Source organism: Silene latifolia, unplaced genomic scaffold (assembly GCF_048544455.1).
Source record: "Silene latifolia isolate original U9 population unplaced genomic scaffold, ASM4854445v1 scaffold_160, whole genome shotgun sequence".
NCBI classification, from domain to species: domain Eukaryota; kingdom Viridiplantae; phylum Streptophyta; class Magnoliopsida; order Caryophyllales; family Caryophyllaceae; genus Silene; species Silene latifolia.
The window spans coordinates 317,082-337,208 of NW_027413144.1; the positions used below are offsets into that span (position 1 = coordinate 317,082).

General features: G+C 41.8%; 2 long non-coding RNA genes across 2 annotated transcripts; both read right to left on the bottom strand.

Moving 5' to 3' along the window:
- Positions 1-10,742: 10,742 nt before the first annotated feature.
- On the bottom strand, positions 10,743-11,839 carry LOC141638015 (uncharacterized). The gene is made up of 2 exons (XR_012541973.1): positions 11,623-11,839; positions 10,743-10,964 (listed from the first exon to the last, which is right to left on the bottom strand). It is a non-coding gene; the product is annotated as an uncharacterized LOC141638015 (long non-coding RNA).
- A 5,379-nt stretch (positions 11,840-17,218) lies between these two features.
- On the bottom strand, positions 17,219-18,314 carry LOC141638013 (uncharacterized). Its single transcript, XR_012541971.1, has 2 exons — positions 18,098-18,314; positions 17,219-17,440 (listed from the first exon to the last, which is right to left on the bottom strand). It is a non-coding gene; the product is annotated as an uncharacterized LOC141638013 (long non-coding RNA).
- Positions 18,315-20,127: the final 1,813 nt, after the last annotated feature.

A 20,127-nucleotide genomic window follows, 5' to 3' on the forward strand; every position in this document is an offset into this window, starting at 1 on the left:
TTTCAATCACGCGTCCGAGCTCATTTCAGGAATTAACTGTTCGATTCCGGCCCTCAAATAACGAGCTTTAAAGCATTTTTACGATAATCGAGTTTGGCGAATCTTTGGTTTGTGGCACACCAAGCACTCCCAAATGTCTTCCATTGGTGCACAAACTTTGCGTGGCCGCTTTATCTGGCCCGAACAACTTTCTATGTGATTTAGGAGAATTTTGTTCGGGACCCCGAATCGAAAAACCGTGTATTATACACTTCAATTTCGGCCGTTCGGAAGGTAAACCAGGACTCTGTTTCTTTTTCTCCTGTTTTTCACTCACGCGTCCGAGCTCATTTCATAAATTAACCTGTTCGATTTCAGTCTCAAATAACGAGCTTTAACACATTTTTCACGATAATCCGAGTTTCGGCGAATGCTGGTTTGTGGCACACCGGCACCCTCAAATGTCTTCCGTTGGTGCTCAAACTTTGCGTGGGCGCTTTATCTGACCCGAGGAACTTTCTATGTAATTTCCAGAAAATTTTGTTCCGGAACCCCGGAATCCCGAAAAACCGTGTATTATACACTTCAATTTCAGCCGTTCAGAAGGTCGTATCGGACCCTGTTTCTTTTTCTCCCTGTTTTTCAATCACGCGTCCGAGCTTATTTCAGGAATTAACCTGTTCGATGTCAGCCTCAAATAACGAGCTTTAACACATTTTTCACGATAATCGAGTTTCGGCGAATCTTTGGTTTGTGGCACACGCCACCCCAAATGTCTTCCGTTGGTGCTCAAACTTTGCGTGGGCGCTTTATCTGACCCGAGGAACTTTCTATGTGATTTTAGGAGAGTTTTGTCTGGGAACCCGAATTCAGAAAAACCGTGTATTATACGGTTCAATTTTTGATTCGGAAGGTCATCTTTTGGACCCCATTACTTTTTCTCCCTGTTTTTCAATCACACGTCCGAGCTCATTTGGGAATTAACTGTTCGATTCCGACCTCAAATAACGAGCTTTAAAGCATTTTTTACGATAATCCGAGTTTCGACAAATCTTTGGTTTGTGGCACACCGGCACCCCAAATGTCTTCCATTGGTGCACAAACTTTGCGTGGCCGCTTTATCTGGCCCGAATAACTTTCTATGTGATTTAGGAGAATTTTGTTCTGGACCGGAATCCGAAAAACCGTGTATTATACACTTCAATTTCAGCCGTTCGGAAGGTCGTACCGGACCTGTTTCTTTTTCTCCTGTTTTTCACTCTCGCGTCCGAGCTCATTTCGAGAAATTAACTGTTCGATTTCGGCCTCAAATAACGAGCTTTAACACATTTTCACGATAATCCGAGTTTCGCGAATCTTTGGTTTGTGGCACACCGGCACCCCAAATGTCTTCCGTTGGTGTTCAAACTTTGCGTGGGCGCTTTATCTGACCCAAGGAACTTTATATGTGATTTAGGAGAATTTTGTTAGGGACCGGAATCCCAAAACCGTGTATTATACCGTTCAATTTCGAGACGTTCGGAAGGTCGTACCGGACACTGTTTCTTTTTCTCCATGTTTTTCAATCACGCGTCCGAGCTCATTTCAGAATTAACTGTTCGATTTCGACCTCAAATAAAGAGCTTTAACACATTTTTCACGATAATCCGAGTTTCGGCGAATGCTGGTTTGTGGCACACCGGCACCCCCAAATGTCTTCCGTTGGTGTTCAAACTTTGCGTGGGCGCTTTATCTGACCCGAGGAACTTTCTATGTGATTTCCGGAGAATTTTGTTCCGGGACCCCGGAATCCCGAAAAACCGTGTATTAGACACTTCAATTTCAGCCGTTCGGAAGGTCATACCGGACCCTGTTTCTTTTTCTCCCTGTTTTTCAATCACGCGTCCGAGCTCATTTCAGGAATTAACCTGTTCGATCTCAGCCTCAAATAACGAGCTATAACACGTTTTTCACGATAATCTGAGTTTCGGCGAATGCTGGTTTGTGGCATACCGACACCCCCAAATATCTTCCGTTGGTGCTCAAACTTTGCGTAGCCGCTTTATCGGACCCGAGGAACTTTTTATGTGATTTCCGGAGAATTTTCTTCCGGGACCCCGAAATCCTGAAAAACCGTGTATTATACACTTCATTTCGGCCGTTCGGAAGGTAAACAGGACCTGTTTCTTTTTCTCCCTAATTTTCAATCACGTGTCCGAGCTCATTTCAGGAATTAACCTGTTCGATTTCAGCCTCAAATAACGAGCTTTAACACATTTTTCACGATAACCCGAGTTTCGGCGAATGCTGGTTTCGCACACCTAGGCATCCCCAAATTTCTTCGTTGGTACTCAAACTTTGCGTGGGCGCTTTATCCGACCCGAGGAACTTTCTATGTGATTTCCGGAGAATTTTGTTCCGGGACCCCAGTATCCCGAAAAACCGTGTACTATACACTTCAATTTCAGCGATTCGAAAGGTCGTACTGGGACCTGTTTCTTTTTCTCCATGTTTAACAATCACGCGTCCGAGCTCATTTCGTGAATTAACTGTTCGTTTTGACCTCGAATAACGAGCTATAACACATTTTTCACGATAATCCGAGTTTCGGGGAATGTTGGTTTGTGGCACACCGACACCCCCAAATGTCTTCCGTTGGTGCCCAAACTTTGCGTGGCCACTTTATCTGACCCGAGGAACTTTCTATGTGATTTCGGAGAATTTTGTTAGGGACCCCAAAATCCCGAAAAACCGTGTATTATACATTTCAATTTCAGCCGTTCGGAAGGTCGACGGACCTGTTTCTTTTTCCCTGTTTTTCAATCACGCGTCCGAGCTCATTTCAGAATTAACCTGTTCGATTCCGACCTCAAATAACGAGCTTTAAAGCATTTTTTACGATAATCCGAGTTTCGGCGAATGCTGGTTTGTGGCACACCGGCACCCCCAAATGTCTTCCATTGGTGCACAAACTTTGCGTGGCCGTTTTATCTGGCCCGAAGAACTTTCTATGTGATTTCCGGAGAATTTTGTTCCGGGACCCCGGAATCCCGAAAAACCGTGTATTATACACTTCAATTTCAGCCGTTCGGAAGGTAAATCAGGACTGTTTCTTTTTCTCCCTGTTTTTCACTCACGCGTCCGAGCTCATTTCATAAATTAACCTGTTCGATTTCAGCCTCAAATAACGAGCTTTAACACATTTTTCACGATAATCCGAGTTTCGGCGAATGCTGGTTTGTGGCACACCGGCACCCCCAAATGTCTTCCGTTGGTGCTCAAACTTTGCGTGGGCGCTTTATCTGACCCGAGGAACTTTCTATGTAATTTCCAGAGAATTTTGTTCCGGAACCCCGGAATCCCGAAAAACCGTGTATTATACACTTCAATTTCAGCCGTTCAGAAGGTCGTATCGGACCCTGTTTCTTTTTCTCCCTGTTTTTCAATCACGCGTCCGAGCTTATTTCAGGAATTAACCTGTTCGATTTCAGCCTCAAATAACGAGCTTTAACACATTTTTCACGATAATCCGAGTTTCGCGAATCTTTGGTTTGTGGCACACCGGCACCCCCAAATGTCTTCCGTTGGTGCTCAAACTTTGCGTGGGCGCTTTATCGGACCCGAGGAACTTTCTATGTGATTTCCGGAGAGTTTTGTCTTTCGGGAACCCGAATTCCGAAAAACCGTGTATTATACGATTCAATTTATTGATTCGGAAGGTCATAAGGACCCCGTTACTTTTTCTCCCTGTTTTTCAATCACGCGTCCGAGCTCATTTCAGGAATTAACCAGTTCGATTCCAGCCTCAAATAACGAGCTTTAAAGCATTTTTTACGATAATCCAAGTTTCGGCGAATGCTGGTTTGTGGCACACCGGCAACCCCAAATAACTTCCGTTGGTGCTCAAACTTTGCGTGGCCGCTTTATCTGACCCAAGGAACTTTATATGTGATTTCCGGAGAATTTTGTTCCGGGACCGGAATCTGAAAAACCGTGTATTATACACTTCAATTTAATTTGTTCGGAAGGTCGTCATCGGACCCTGTTTCTTTTTCTCCTGTTTTTCAATCACGCGTCCGAGCTCATTTCAGAATTAACTGTTCTATTGACCTCAAATAACGAGCTTTAACACATTTTTGACGATAATCCGAGTTTCGACGAATGCTGGTTTGTGGCACACCGGCAACCCCAAATAACTTCCGTTGGTGCTCAAACTTTGCGTGGCCGCTTTATCTGACCCAAGGAACTTTATATGTGATTTCCGGAGAATTTTGTTCCGGGACCCCGGAATCCCCAAAAACCGTGTATTATACCGTTCAATTTCAGACGTTCGGAAGGTCGTACCAGACCCTGTTTCTTTTTCTCCCTGTTTTTCAATCAAGCGTCCGAGCTCATTTCAGGAATTAACCTGTTCGATTTCAGCCTCAAATAAAGAGCTTTAACACATTTTTGACGATAATCCGAGTTTTTGCGAATCTTTGGTTTGTGGCACACCGGCACCCCAAATGTCTTCCGTTGGTGCTCAAACTTTGCGTGGACGCTTTATCGGACCCGAGGAACTTTCTATGTAATTTCCGGAGAATTTTGTTCCGGGACCCCGGAATCCCGAAAAACCGTGTATTATACACTTCAATTTCAGCCGTTCGGAAGGTCGTAATGGACCCTGTTTTCTTTTCTCCCTGTTTTTAAATCACTTATCCGAGCTCATTTCAGGAATTAACCTGTTCGATTTCAGCCTCAAATAACGAGCTTTAACACATTTTTCACGATAATCCGAGTTTCGGCGAATGCTGGTTTGTGGCACACCGGCACCCCCAAATGTCTTCCGTTGGTGCTCAAACTTTGCGTGGGCGCTTTATCTGACCCGAGGAACTTTCTATGTGATTTCCGGAGAATTTTGTTCCGGGACCCCGGAATCCCGAAAAACCGTGTATTATACACTTCAATTTCACCGTTCGGAAGGTAAACGGACCTGTTTCTTTTTCTCCCTGTTTTTCAATCACGCGTCCGAGCTCATTTAAGGAATTAACCTGTTCGATCTCAGCCTCAAATAACGAGCTATAACACATTTTTCACGATAATCTGAGTTTCGGCGAATGCTGGTTTGTGGCATACCGACACCCCCAAATATCTTCCGTTGTTGCTCAAACTTTGCGTAGCCGCTCTATCGGACCCGAGGAACTTTTTATGTGATTTCCGGAGAATTTTCTTCCGGGACCCCGAAATCCTGAAAAACCGTGTATTATACACTTCATTTTCAGCCGTTCGGAAGGTCGTACCGGACCCTGTTTCTTTTTCTCCCTAATTTTCAATCACGTGTCCGAGCTCATTTCAGGAATTAACCTGTTCGATTTCAGCCTCAAATAACGAGCTTTAACACATTTTTCACGATAACCCGAGTTTCGGCGAATGCTGGTTTCTGGCACACCGGCATCCCCAAATTTCTTCTGTTGGTACTCAAACTTTGCGTGGGCGCTTTATCTGACCCGAGGAACTTTCTATGTGATTTCCGGAGAATTTTCTTAGGGACCCAGTAATCCCGAAAAACCGAGTACTATACACTTCAATTTCAGATTCGAAAGGTCGAAATGGGACCCTGTTTCTTTTTCTCCCTGTTTAACAATCACGCGTCCGAGCTCATTTCAGGAATTAACTCGTTCGTTTCAAACCTCAAATAACGAGCTATAACACATTTTTCACGATAATCCGAGTTTCGGGGAATGTTGGTTTGTGGCACACCGACACCCCCAAATGTCTTCCGTTGGTGCCCAAACTTTGCGTGGCCACTTTATCTGACCCGAGGTACTTTCTATGTGATTTCTGGAGAATTTTGTTCCGGGACCCCAGAATCCCGAAAAACCGTGTATTATACATTTCAATTTCAGCCGTTCGGAAGGTAAATGCATAGGACCCTGTTTCTTTTTCTCCTGTTTTTCAATCACGCGTCCGAGCTCATTTCAGAATTAACTGTTCGATTCCGGCCTCAAATAACGAGCTTTAAAGCATTTTTTACGATAATCCGAGTTTCGGCGAATGCTGGTTTGTGGCACACCGGCACCCCCAAATGTCTTCCATTGGTGCACAAACTTTGCGTGGCCGTTTTATCTGGCCCGAAGAACTTTCTATGTGATTTCCGGAGAATTTTGTTCCGGGACCCCGGAATCCCGAAAAACCGTGTATTATACACTTCAATTTCAGCCGTTCGGAAGGTCGTACCGGACCCTGTTTCTTTTTCTCCCTGTTTTTCACTCACACGTCCGAGCTCATTTCATAAATTAACCTGTTCGATTTCAGCCTCAAATAACGAGCTTTTACACATTTTTCACGATAATCCGAGTTTCGGCGAATGCTGGTTTGTGGCACACCGGCACCCCCAAATGTCTTCCGTTGGTGCTCAAACTTTGCGTGGGCGCTTTATCTGACCCGAGGAACTTTCTATGTAATTTCCAGAGAATTTTGTTAGGAACCGGAATCCCGAAAAACCGTGTATTATACACTTCAATTTCACCGTTCGAAGGTCGTATCGGACCGTTTCTTTTTCTCCTCGTTTTTTCAATCACGCGTCCGAGCTTATTTCGGGAATTAACCTGTTCGATTTCAGCCTCAAATAACGAGCTTTAACACATTTTTCACGATAATCCGAGTTTCGGCGAATCTTTGGTTTCAGGGCACACCGGCACCCCCAAATGTCTTCCGTTGGTGCTCAAACTTTGCGTGGGCGCTTTATCTGACCCGAGGAACTTTCTATGTGATTTCCGGAGAGTTTTGTACTGGGAACCCGGAATTCCGAAAAACCGTGTATTATACAGTTCAATTTCAGCAGTTCGGAAGGTCATACCGGACCCTGTTACTTTTTCTCCCTGTTTTTCAATCACGCGTCCGAGCTCATTTCAGGAATTAACCAGTTCGATTCCAGCCTCAAATAACGAGCTTTAAAGCATTTTTTACGATAATCCAAGTTTCGGCGAATGCTGGTTTGTGGCACACCGGCAACCCCAAATAACTTCCGTTGGTGCTCAAACTTTGCGTGGCCGCTTTATCTGACCCAAGGAACTTTATATGTGATTTCCGGAGAATTTTGTTCCGGACCGGAATCTGGAAAAACCGTGTATTATACACTTCAATTTCAATTATTCGGAAGGTCGTCGGACCCTGTTTCTTTTTCTCCCTGTTTTTCAATCACGCGTCCGAGCTCATTTCAGAATTAACTGTTCGATTTGACCTCAAATAACGAGCTTTAACACATTTTTGACGATAATCCGAGTTTCGACGAATCTTTGGTTTAGGCACACCAAGCAACCCCAAATAACTTCCGTTGGTGCTCAAACTTTGCGTGGCCGCTTTATCTGACCCAAGGAACTTTATATGTGATTTCCGGAGAATTTTGTTCGGGACCGGAATCTGAAAACCGTGTATTATACACTTCAATTTCAGCTGTTCGGAAGGTCGTACCGGACCCTGTTTCTTTTTCTCCCTGTTTTTCAATCACGCGTCCGAGCTCATTTCAGGAATTAACCTGTTAGATTCCAGCCTCAAATAACGAGCTTTAAAGCATTTTTTACGATAATCCGAGTTTCGGCGAATGCTGGTTTGTGGCACACCGGCACCTTCAAATGTCTTCCATTGGTGCAGAAACTTTGCGTGGCCGCTTTATCTGGCCCGAATAACTTTCTATGTGATTTCCGGAGAATTTTGTTCCGGGACCCCGGAATCCCGAAAAACCGTGTATTATACACTTCAATTTCAGCCGTTCGGAAGGTCGTACCGGACCCTGTTTCTTTTTCTCCCTGTTTTTCACTTACGCGTCCGAGCTCATTTCATAAATTAACCTGTTCGATTTCAGCCTCAAATAACGAGCTTTAACACATTTTTCACGATAATCCGAGTTTCGGCGAATGCTGGTTTGTGGCACACCGGCACCCCCAAATGTCTTCCGTTGGTGCTCAAACTTTGCGTGGGCGCTTTATCTGACCCGAGGAACTTTCAATGTAATTTCCAGAGAATTTTGTTCCCGGAATCCCGAAAAACCGTGTATTATACACTTCAATTTCGGCCCGTTCGGAAGGTCGTATCGGACCCTGTTTCTTTTTTCTCCCTGTTTTTCAATCACGTGTCCGAGCTCATTTTAAATTAACTGTTCGATTTCAGCCTCAAATAAAGAGCTTTAACACATTTTTGACGATAATCCGAGTTTCGGCGAATGCTGGTTTGTGGCACACCGGCACCCCCAAATGTCTTCCGTTGGTGTTCAAAATTTGCGTGGGCGCTTTATCTGACCCGAGGAACTTTATATGTGATTTCCGGAGAATTTTGTTCCGGGACCCCGGAATCCCCAAAAACCGTGTATTATACCGTTCAATTTCAGACGTTCGGAAGGTCGTACGGCACTCTTTTTGTTTTTCAATCAAGTGTCCGAGCTCATTTCAGGAATTAACTTTGTTCGATTTGACCTCAAATAAAGAGCTTTAACACATTTTTGACGATAATCCGAGTTTCGGCGAATCTTTGGTTTCAGGCACACCAAGCACCCCCAAATGTCTTCCGTTGGTGCTCAAACTTTGCGTGGACGCTTTATCGGACCCGGGGAACTTTCTATGTAATTTCCGGAGAATTTTGTTCCGGGACCCCGGAAACTGGAAAAACCGTGTATTATACACTTCAATTTCGGCCCGTTCGGAAGGTCGTCTTAGGACCTGTTTTCTTTTCTCCTGTTTTTAAATCACGTATCCGAGCTCATTTCAGAATTAACTGTTCGATTTCGACCTCAAATAACGAGCTTTAACACATTTTTCACGATAATCCGAGTTTCGACGAATCTTTGGTTTGTGGCACACCGGCACCCCAAATGTCTTCCGTTGGTGCTCAAACTTTGCGTGGCCGCTTTATCTGACCCGAGGAACTTTCTATGTGATTTCCGGAGAATTTTGTTCCGGGACCCGAAATCCCGAAAAACCGTGTATTATACACTTCAATTTCAGCCGTTCGGAAGGTCGTACCGGACCCTGTTTCTTTTTTCTCCCTGTTTTTCAATCACGCGTCCGAGCTCATTTCAGGAATTAACCTGTTCGATTTCAGCCTCAAATAACGAGCTTTAACACATTTTTCACGATAATCCGAGTTTCGACGAATGCTGGTTTGTGGCACACCGGCACCCCCAAATATCTTCCGTTGGTGCTCAAACTTTGCGTGGCCGCTTTATCTGACCCGAGAAATTTATATGTTATTTCCGGAGAATTTTGTTCCGGGACCCCGGAATCCCGAAACACCGTGTATTATACACTTCAATTTCAGCCGTTCGGAAGGTCGTACCGGACCCTGTTTCTTTTTCTCCCTGTTTTTCAATCACGCGTCCGAGCTCATTTCAGGAATTAACCTGTTCGATTTCAGCCTCAAATAACGAGCTTTAACACATTTTTCACGATAACCCGAGTTTCGGCGAATGCTGGTTTCTGGCACACCGGCACCCCCAAATGTCTTCCGTTGGTGCTCAAACTTTGCGTGGTTGCTTTATCTGACCCGAAGAACTTTCTATGTGATTTCCGGAGAATTTTCTTCCGGGACCACGGAATCCCGAAAAACCGTGTATTATACACTTCATTTTCAGCCGTTCGGAAGGTCGTACCGGACCCTGTTTCTTTTTCTCCCTGTTTTTCAATCACGTGTCCGAGCTCATTTCAGGAATTAACCTGTTCGATTTCAGCCTCAAATAACGAGCTTTAACACATTTTTCACGATAATCCGAGTTTCGGCGAATCGGTTTTCGCACACCGGCATCCCCAAATTTCTTCGTTGGTGCTCAAACTTTGCGTGGGCGCTTTATCGACCCGAGGAACTTTCTATGTGATTTCCGGAGAATTTTGTTCCGGGACCCGAATCCCGAAAACCGAGTACTATACACTTCAATTTCGGCCGTTCGGAAGGTCGTACACGGACCCTGTTTCTTTTTCTCCTGTTTAACAATCACGCGTCCGAGCTCATTTCAGGAATTAACTGTTCGTTTTCACCTCAAATAACGAGCTATAACACATTTTCACGATAATCCGAGTTTTGGCGAATCTTTGGTTTGTGGCACACCGACACCCCCAAATGTCTTCCGTTGGTGCCCAAACTTTGCGTGGCCGCTTTATCTGACCCGAGGAACTTTCTATGTGATTTACGGAGAATTTTGTTCGGGACCCGGAAACCCGAAAAACCGTGTATTATACATTTCAATTCGTTTGCGTTCGGAAGGTCGTCTGGGACCACTGTTTCTTTTTCTCCTGTTTTTCAATCACGCGTCCGAGCTCATTTCAGGAATTAACCTATTCGATTTCGGCCTCAAATAACGAGCTTTAACACATTTTCACGATAATCCGAGTTTTCGCGAATCTTTGGTTTCAGGCACACCAAGCACCCCAAATATCTTCTGTTGGTGTCAAACTTTGTGTGGGCGCTTTATCCGACCCGGAGGAACTTTCTATGTGATTTCCGGAGAATTTTGTTCCTGGACCCCGGAATCCCGAAAAACCGTGTATTATACACTTCAATTTCAGCCGTTCGGAAGGTCGTACCGGACCCTGTTTCTTTTTCTCCCTGTTTATCAATCACGCGTCCGAGCTCATTTCAGGAATTAATCTGTTCGATTTCAGCCTCAAATAACGAGCTATAACACATTTTTCACGATAATCCGAGTTTCGGCGAATGCTGGTTTGTAGCACACCGACACCCCAAATGTCTTCCGTTGGTGTAACACCCCGGTTTATAAAAGAAGTCCTCGTCAAGACATTCTCTAATAAAACGGACTGTTACCATCTCGGTTTCCCGAGGTAGTGAATAACAAATTAAACTCCAAGGCAATTTATGTAATATTTTAACTTAATTATTACAAATACTCTTTTCAACTCGAATTACAAGAACTGACATAATTAAAAGTGGAAGTCTTCTAGATGATGATCTAGCCACTAAGTCGTCTGATCCAATGTCTCACGCCCATCAAGCTCCCGTCCTATCTCTTAAACCTGTCAAGTCTGCTCCCCATAAAACGGATCATCACAGGTGTTCACGAATACACAGGGTCAACCACGAGGTTGAGTAGGGAAAAACAAAACAAGTACGACAACAAAATATATAACTCCACTTCCAATTAGTCACATCCTCCACCTCACCATATCACAGACAGACTCTGAATAATCTCCGCACCGTATCACAGTCCCTGAATAACTTCCACACCATATCACAGATTCACAGACCCTGAATAACTTCCACACCATATCACAGATTCACAGACCCTGAATAACTTCCACACCATATCACATATTCACAGACCCTGAATAACTTCCACACCATATCACATAGTCACAGACCCTGAATAACTTCCACACCTTATCACATAATCACAGACCCTGAATAGCTTCCACAACGTATCACAGACCCTGATTAATCTCCACACCATCCTCCAACGCATATGAATGATCAAAAGAAATTGATGCAACACAATATATATAAATCAATGAATCGATGAATCATAAAATCATGCCGATTACCCGATGTTGTGATATCATACTCAATACGATCAAATCGGTCAATCACCCTTCCCAATATAAATGATAGTATAACTCGACAACCAGGAATCCAGTCAACACAATTCGATCAATAACGATAATAAGACAAGTGTAGTTCCCCTACCTCAAGTGCCAGCAATTCCAATTAAGCAGTTAAGCAGTCCAGAAAGTAAAGCAATGAATTGATTATCGATCCTTCACGAATCCGTCACCTAGCACAATTATAATATTTATAATTACTAACTACTAAATATAGCCATCTCCCAAAATGGAAACTTTCCCGAAATAGTAACTTTTCTCCTTTAACAAACCCGACTCAAAACCCAACTTGAATTATTAAATGTCTCGGGAATTAATTAAATAAATAATTTAATGAGTTAAACGATTTAGGACAAACCCGAATCAAACATAAAATAATTCAACAACCCGATTTAAACTCGTCTTTAGTTATTTAAATAACTCGGGATTAGATTAATTAATTAAGAATGCGACCCATTACGAATTATAACGATTTAAATTAATAAAACCCGTTTCAAACAACCAAACCGTCCGTACTCCTTCACACTCCCTCACGCACCACCACAGGCCACCGTGAGGCCGTGTCCACCACCAGCCGTGGTACCCACCATGACCCAGCCACCAGGAACCACCCCCACTGGGGTCGACCCTCGCCGGCGAGGTGAACCACAGCCACCATTTGGCCTGGTTCACCACCACGCACCACCAAACACCACTGTTTCCCCTTCTTCCACCACCGCAACAATTAACTATTCACTGCCCAACAACCACCATTCAACTCGCCACTAACCCATGAACACCGACACCACAACACCACCTCGTCGACCTCCCCCTAGTCGACGGTGGCACCACCCAAACCTAACCATCTAAAAACCCACCTGAAAACCCGAACTAACACCCGTTGCTACCCCATATCACTGCCGCCCTTTTTGTTACTAACCCCACCATGAACCACCTAACCACCACCACGACACTCGCCACTCACCATACTATTCATATAACCTGACAACAATCACTAACAAAGCCCCAACAAGGCACGAACAAACCCCCAAAAACCCGACACCAAACGAAAACAAAGGAAAAGAGTCGGTCTTACCCTCTTTCTGCCACCACGACGGCCACCACGGCCACCCACGGACGTCGACACTAGTCCCTAGCTCCTCCCTGCTGCACGGTCAACCTCCACTCTCTCTCTATCCCTCTCGTTTTGCGTGAAAAGCAGATGAATGGTGTTTGAGAAGTGGGTAGGCGTGCTATTAGATTAAAACGGGTAGTGGGTAGGTTTTGGAAGTTTATGGTAGGCATGCCATTTGTTTATTAAGGGAAATGGGTAGTACTTATTATTAATCAAGGGTAGGGTACGGGTAGTATTAATTAATAAGGTTAGGGTATGGTACAATTAATAATTAATTTGGGCTGGACATTTTGAGACAGTTCAAATGGTCGATGCTAACAATTCCGTATAAACCCGTCTTAAATTACTTGGACCGATACGACGCGAGTTAAATAAAATAACCTAACATAATTATCGACTCGACAATTTACCCGACTTAATTAGTAATATAAATGTATAATAATTAATATATAATAATATCCATTTAATAATATCCGTTTAATTTATTATATAAAATTACGGGGTATTACAGTCTTCCCCCCTTAAAATGAACTTCGTCCCGAAGTTCGCCCCCTTACTCAACAACAGAAAGGTATTGTATATTGTACTTACGGACGTCACGCAATTCTAACACGGTTAACACACTTTTGACTCATCAATTAAACGTAATAAATACGGAATGTTACATTCTGCCCTCCTAAAAATAAACTTCGTCCCGAAGTTTAACTCATCATTTTCTTAATCCAATTAACTACAACTAATAACTACCTGCGAACACAATTGTATAACACTATATAATCATATGAGAACACCATCATCTTTCCATCTCAATTCCGATCTCGAATTCAACATGAACTCATTAACCATGGTCTCGCTGGACCGCAAACGTAGCTTGGCACAAAGGCCCCACAACTCATAACTCAATACCGGTAGTTTAACTACACTCTCCTTTTTCACATCAACCATCTAACAGAAGTAGGAACAAAACATATAGAACTCATTTGCATACGTACCCCACAACTAAACGTCAACTTGGTCAACTATAACTTACAAACAAGTGCAAATTAAGCATCAAGATTTTACAATCCTCCCCAACTAGAAACATGGTTACGTCCTCGTAACCTTCATTATTATAACAACGGTCTCAAACTACTGCTAACAACTTAAAAAGGATAAAAGGTTCTCAACTCACGTTCCAGATAACTAGTTCTTACCAAAGACAATCGATATACAACTCTTTCAAGGATGCTACCGTTACCAGTAAAAATCATTAGTAATTATTCATCTCAACAATCATTGTAATTTCATACTTTAGAACATAGGGGATCAATCATCATAAGGAAAGAATTAGGGTCAACACTTTGGTAAACCGATCTTATTAAAATTTATAACCTAATAGGTCCAATCTAACTTTCCTTTACACAATTGTACAAATTCTGGTCAAGACACAGAATCACCGATAACAAATGAAGACAACCAGTTTCGCAGTACTTATCGTCCCAGAAATATTTTCAATCCTCGTCGCAAAGGTTTGGTATTTATTCATAAATGACGAATGCACATTGATTGGCAAATTTTATAACTTATTGGTCGAGTCACACAAGTGATTAAGCAACGATATTGGAAAGGTAACATGCCAGACTATCATACATAAATTTTTGTTCTTTGTATTAATATATTTAAACTGCACCCAACACAATGACATACAAGGTTAATGTATTTAACAACACCAATTTTACAATTATTCGTTACTTGTCATGCTAATATCAACTTACCATGTTAACACGTAACTCACTTAAATCACCACATCACATTTCCCGTTTCGACATTCGTAACCAACCACAATCCACCAATTCGCTACACGAACGAACAACATGACTAACTTGACCCACCACTTGTGACTCCGTTCTAATTTCATTACTCCAGACTTAGCAACGATCATGAAACCATTCAACCAGACACTTGCTGGAAATCTCCTTCCGAATTTATACTTACATGACAAAGTTTAACTTCATTTTCAAAACCTTTACTTTCATATTGGACGGTGATTAAATTCTTAATATACTTCTTATAACATAGCCGTCTATAGAATTCCTTTACAACTTACTACGGGACTCAAACTCAGGTAACTTAATTCAATTCCTTCCAACAAAACAAGCTTGGGTGTCGACTCATATATTATAATCTTACAGATTCAGCTTATTCATTTCAGTCCTATCTTTACTAATGAACGACTATTACCTCAATCATCAGGATTTTAGTTGCACTTCTTTACTCAGTTATATTCACGACTCAATTAAGCGTAACTATAACAACTATCATTTAAACCAATGTGTATCATGTGAATCATAAAAGGGTTATCCCATTATAATATTGCCAACATAGTTATCATGAACAATCTTTATTAAAATATAATTGATAGTGACGACTCGAGAATATAGCTATGTCAAATGTCGTATTATATCAACAGTTTCCTTTATATCACGCTCCTACAATTGCAAGAATCCCTTTAGTATCTTATGACGATATACTGGTGAACATATCCACTAAGAATTTACAACACTGTTTGTTTATCATGTCCTCGGTTTAGGTCCACCGAAATAGATTAATGCGATGATGGTAGTAATCATAACTATGGGCACACAACTCATATGAAAGACCTTAGAACTCAGATGGCATCTTCCACGTGTGAACATTTAGACACAATCATTACTACCATTCATGTGTATCATTAACAGCATTATTATAATTATTATTCATGCGAGTATATTAGAACAACCAAATTACTTTTAATACCATCAACTTTACCAAATTACTTTTAATACCATCAACTTTACCAAGATATGACAATATAGTTTTTATATTTATATATATCTGACCACTATGCAATTATGATGAACACCCGGAGATATCACAACGTGTCAAATGTATATTAATATATGTAAATAACTGGACTCATATAAAATATTTCACCCTCGATTACGAATCAAATTAATTTATTCAATTTTACTCATACCATCACGCCAACAATGTTATCAACTAAACTTCAATTTTTTTATCACTGTTTGAGGTACGTAACTACTGAACATGCCTGCTACTATCATCATATAAGGACATTATAAATTCATATTATTAAAGCTCGTGGATTAATCAAACACTGTATGAAGACTCAACCTAGAACACACATTTTACAAGTCATGTTTCACGTTGTAACTTTCAAAGATCACGAATAAATAACCGTTCGATTAAAACTTGATTCATATTACTTTTACAAAACACGGAGAGTTAAAAATCACAGGGAAAAGAATTAGGTTTAAAGCACAAGAATACCATTTTTAAAGGATTTTACAACTCGGTTGGTCCAACCAAACATGTGGCAGCTATTGGTCCAAACTTGGGTCAGTTTGCAAAACTTATTATTTAATATTGAGACATCAATATTTTTCGTGGCTTATCAATTTGAACACGTATGTGAATTTTACGATCGTTGGGGTTGGAATTATGCGAAAATTATTAATACCATTTAAATGAGGATTTTCACAAAATCGTTGGTCAAAATGTCACTGCACAAAACTTCCTAACCACAGCTCACCAAAATAATTATTACTCCTAATCTGTATATCTTATAAGCATGAAACCAACGCTAAATGAACACTAACCGACGAGACTACCTCTCATAAAATTTTCATCGATAGGCAATAAACAGAAAAGAAATGGTAGTAAGGTCAATTTAAGAGTAACATCAACCAAAACAAGTTTCATCACTAAGTCAATTCATTTTATACGTTCCACTCTTACAATCACACCATTGATACTAACCCATACCAAATTAGATCTCACACTGTACTTATGTAAACATATACCCCATAGAATCCCTTCGCATCTCGATCTACTCATTACATCTACATTACGATTACTATGACTAAAAACAGGCAATTCAACAGCGTTTCTTATTACTATCACATTATTATACTAGCATGGCTTCGGGATCACACAACCGCATATTACTTAGTCACATTAGTACTATCAGCACATCATTCAACATCCACCTAGGTAATTATCATGGACTCGTAATTATTTTCATGCTCACGACTAGCACAACACTTCATTGATTATTAACCCGAACTTGAAATTTATTTCTCATTTCCCAACATTATATGATCACGTCATCATTCATACAAAATACTTACCGTAGCGTTGTCCTGCGGAATGGTTAGAATATATGGGTTTCAAAGTTTATACCAACTCGATTATGCAATAATCTATGCATCAATCAACACTTAGGCAACGATATAGGAACCTCAGGTTCAACCTTATGCAACGTTTCTACCCTTTCTCTCATATACCCTCAGGGTTTTCCGAGTCAAACTGAGAGGGCCACTGGTTCGGTGTGAGGGGGCCCCTAACTCAAACCTTACCTCAGTGTGCTCCTAACAGTTCTATCCCGGTGTTCATTTTAATTAGACACATCCTAGGTTCATTGGGTTCATTGGTTTAGGCCTGAGGATCGTTCGCTCTGATACCACTTTGTAACACCCCGGTTTATAAAAGAAGTCCTCGTCAAGACATTCTCTAATAAAACGGACTGTTACCATCTCGGTTTCCCGAGGTAGTGAATAACAAATTAAACTCCAAGGCAATTTATGTAATATTTTAACTTAATTATTACAAATACTCTTTTCAACTCGAATTACAAGAACTGACATAATTAAAAGTGGAAGTCTTCTAGATGATGATCTAGCCACTAAGTCGTCTGATCCAATGTCTCACGCCCATCAAGCTCCCGTCCTATCTCTTAAACCTGTCAAGTCTGCTCCCCATAAAACGGATCATCACAGGTGTTCACGAATACACAGGGTCAACCACGAGGTTGAGTAGGGAAAAACAAAACAAGTACGACAACAAAATATATAACTCCACTTCCAATTAGTCACATCCTCCACCTCACCATATCACAGACAGACTCTGAATAATCTCCGCACCGTATCACAGTCCCTGAATAACTTCCACACCATATCACAGATTCACAGACCCTGAATAACTTCCACACCATATCACAGATTCACAGACCCTGAATAACTTCCACACCATATCACATATTCTGGACCCTGAATAACTTCCACACCATATCACATAGTCACAGACCCTGAATAACTTCCACACCTTATCACATAATCACAGACCCTGAATAGCTTCCACAACGTATCACAGACCCTGATTAATCTCCACACCATCCTCCAACGCATATGAATGATCAAAAGAAATTGATGCAACACAATATATATAAATCAATGAACTGATGAATCATAAAATCATGCCAGTTACCCGATGTTGTGATATCATACCCAATACGATCAAATCAGTCAATCACCCTTCCCAATATAAATGATAGTATAACTCGACAACCAGGAATCCAGTCAACACAATTCGATCAATAACGATAATAAGACAAGTGTAGTTCCCCTACCTCAAGTGCCAGCAATTCCAATTAAGCAGTTAAGCAGTCCAGAAAGTAAAGCAATGAATTGATTATCGATCCTTCACGAATCCGTCACCTAGCACAATTATAATATTTATAATTACTAACTACTAAATATAGCCATCTCCCAAAATGGAAACTTTCCCGAAATAGTAACTTTTCTCCTTTAACAAACCCGACTCAAAACCCAACTTGAATTATTAAATGTCTCGGGAATTAATTAAATAAATAATTTAATGAGTTAAACGATTTAGGACAAACCCGAATCAAACATAAAATAATTCAACAACCCGATTTAAACTCGTCTTTAGTTATTTAAATAACTCGGGATTAGATTAATTAATTAAGAATGCGACCCATTACGAATTATAACGATTTAAATTAATAAAACCCGTTTCAAACAACCAAACCGTCCGTACTCCTTCACACTCCCTCACGCACCACCACAGGCCACCGTGAGGCCGTGTCCACCACCAGCCGTGGTACCCACCATGACCCAGCCACCAGGAACCACCCCCATCGGGTCGACCCTCGCCGGCGAGGTGAACCCTGACCACCATTTGGCCTGGTTCACCACCACGCACCACCAAACACCACTGTTTCCCCTTCTTCCACCACCGCAACAATTAACTATTCACTGCCCAACAACCACCATTCAACTCGCCACTAACCCATGAACACCGACACCACAACACCACCTCGTCGACCTCCCCCTAGTCGACGGTGGCACCACCCAAACCTAACCATCTAAAAACCCACCTGAAAACCCGAACTAACACCCGTTGCTACCCCATATCACTGCCGCCCTTTACTGTTACTAACCCCCACCATGAACCACCCTAACCACCACCACGACACTCGCCACTCACCATACTATTCATATAACCTGACAACAATCACTAACAAAGCCCCAACAAGGCACGAACAAACCCCCAAAAACCCGACACCAAACGAAAACAAAGGAAAAGAGTCGGTCTTACCCTCTTTCTGCCACCACGACGGCCACCACGGCCACCCACGGACGTCGACACTAGTCCCTAGCTCCTCCCTGCTGCACGGTCAACCTCCACTCTCTCTCTATCCCTCTCGTTTTGCGTGAAAAGCAGATGAATGGTGTTTGAGAAGTGGGTAGGCGTGCTATTAGATTAAAACGGGTAGTGGGTAGGTTTTGGAAGTTTATGGTAGGCATGCCATTTGTTTATTAAGGGAAATGGGTAGTACTTATTATTAATCAAGGGTAGGGTACGGGTAGTATTAATTAATAAGGTTAGGGTATGGTACAATTAATAATTAATTTGGGCTGGACATTTTGAGACAGTTCAAATGGTCGATGCTAACAATTCCGTATAAACCCGTCTTAAATTACTTGGACCGATACGACGCGAGTTAAATAAAATAACCTAACATAATTATCGACTCGACAATTTACCCGACTTAATTAGTAATATAAATGTATAATAATTAATATATAATAATATCCATTTAATAATATCCGTTTAATTTATTATATAAAATTACGGGGTATTACAGTTGGTGCCCAAACTTTGCGTGGCCGCTTTATCTGACCAGAGGAACTTTCTATGTGATTTCTGGAGAATTTTGTTCCGGGACCCCGGAATCCCGAAAAACCGTGTATTATACATTTCAATTTCAGCCGTTCGGAAGGTCGAACCGGACCCTGTTTCTTTTTCTCCCTGTTTTTCAATCACGCGTCCGAGCTCATTTCAGGAATTAACCTATTCGATTTCAGCCTCAAATAACGAGCTTTAACACATTTTTCACGATAATCCGAGTTTCGGCGAATGCTGGTTTGTGGCACACCGGCACCCCCAAATATCTTCTGTTGGTGTTCAAACTTTGCGTGGGCGCTTTATCAGACCCGAGGAACTTTCTATGTGATTTCCGGAGAATTTTCTTCCGGGACCCCAGAATCCCGAAAAACCGAGTACTATACACTTCAATTTCAGCAGTTCGAAAGGTCGTACCGGACCCTGTTTCTTTTTCTCCCTGTTTAACAA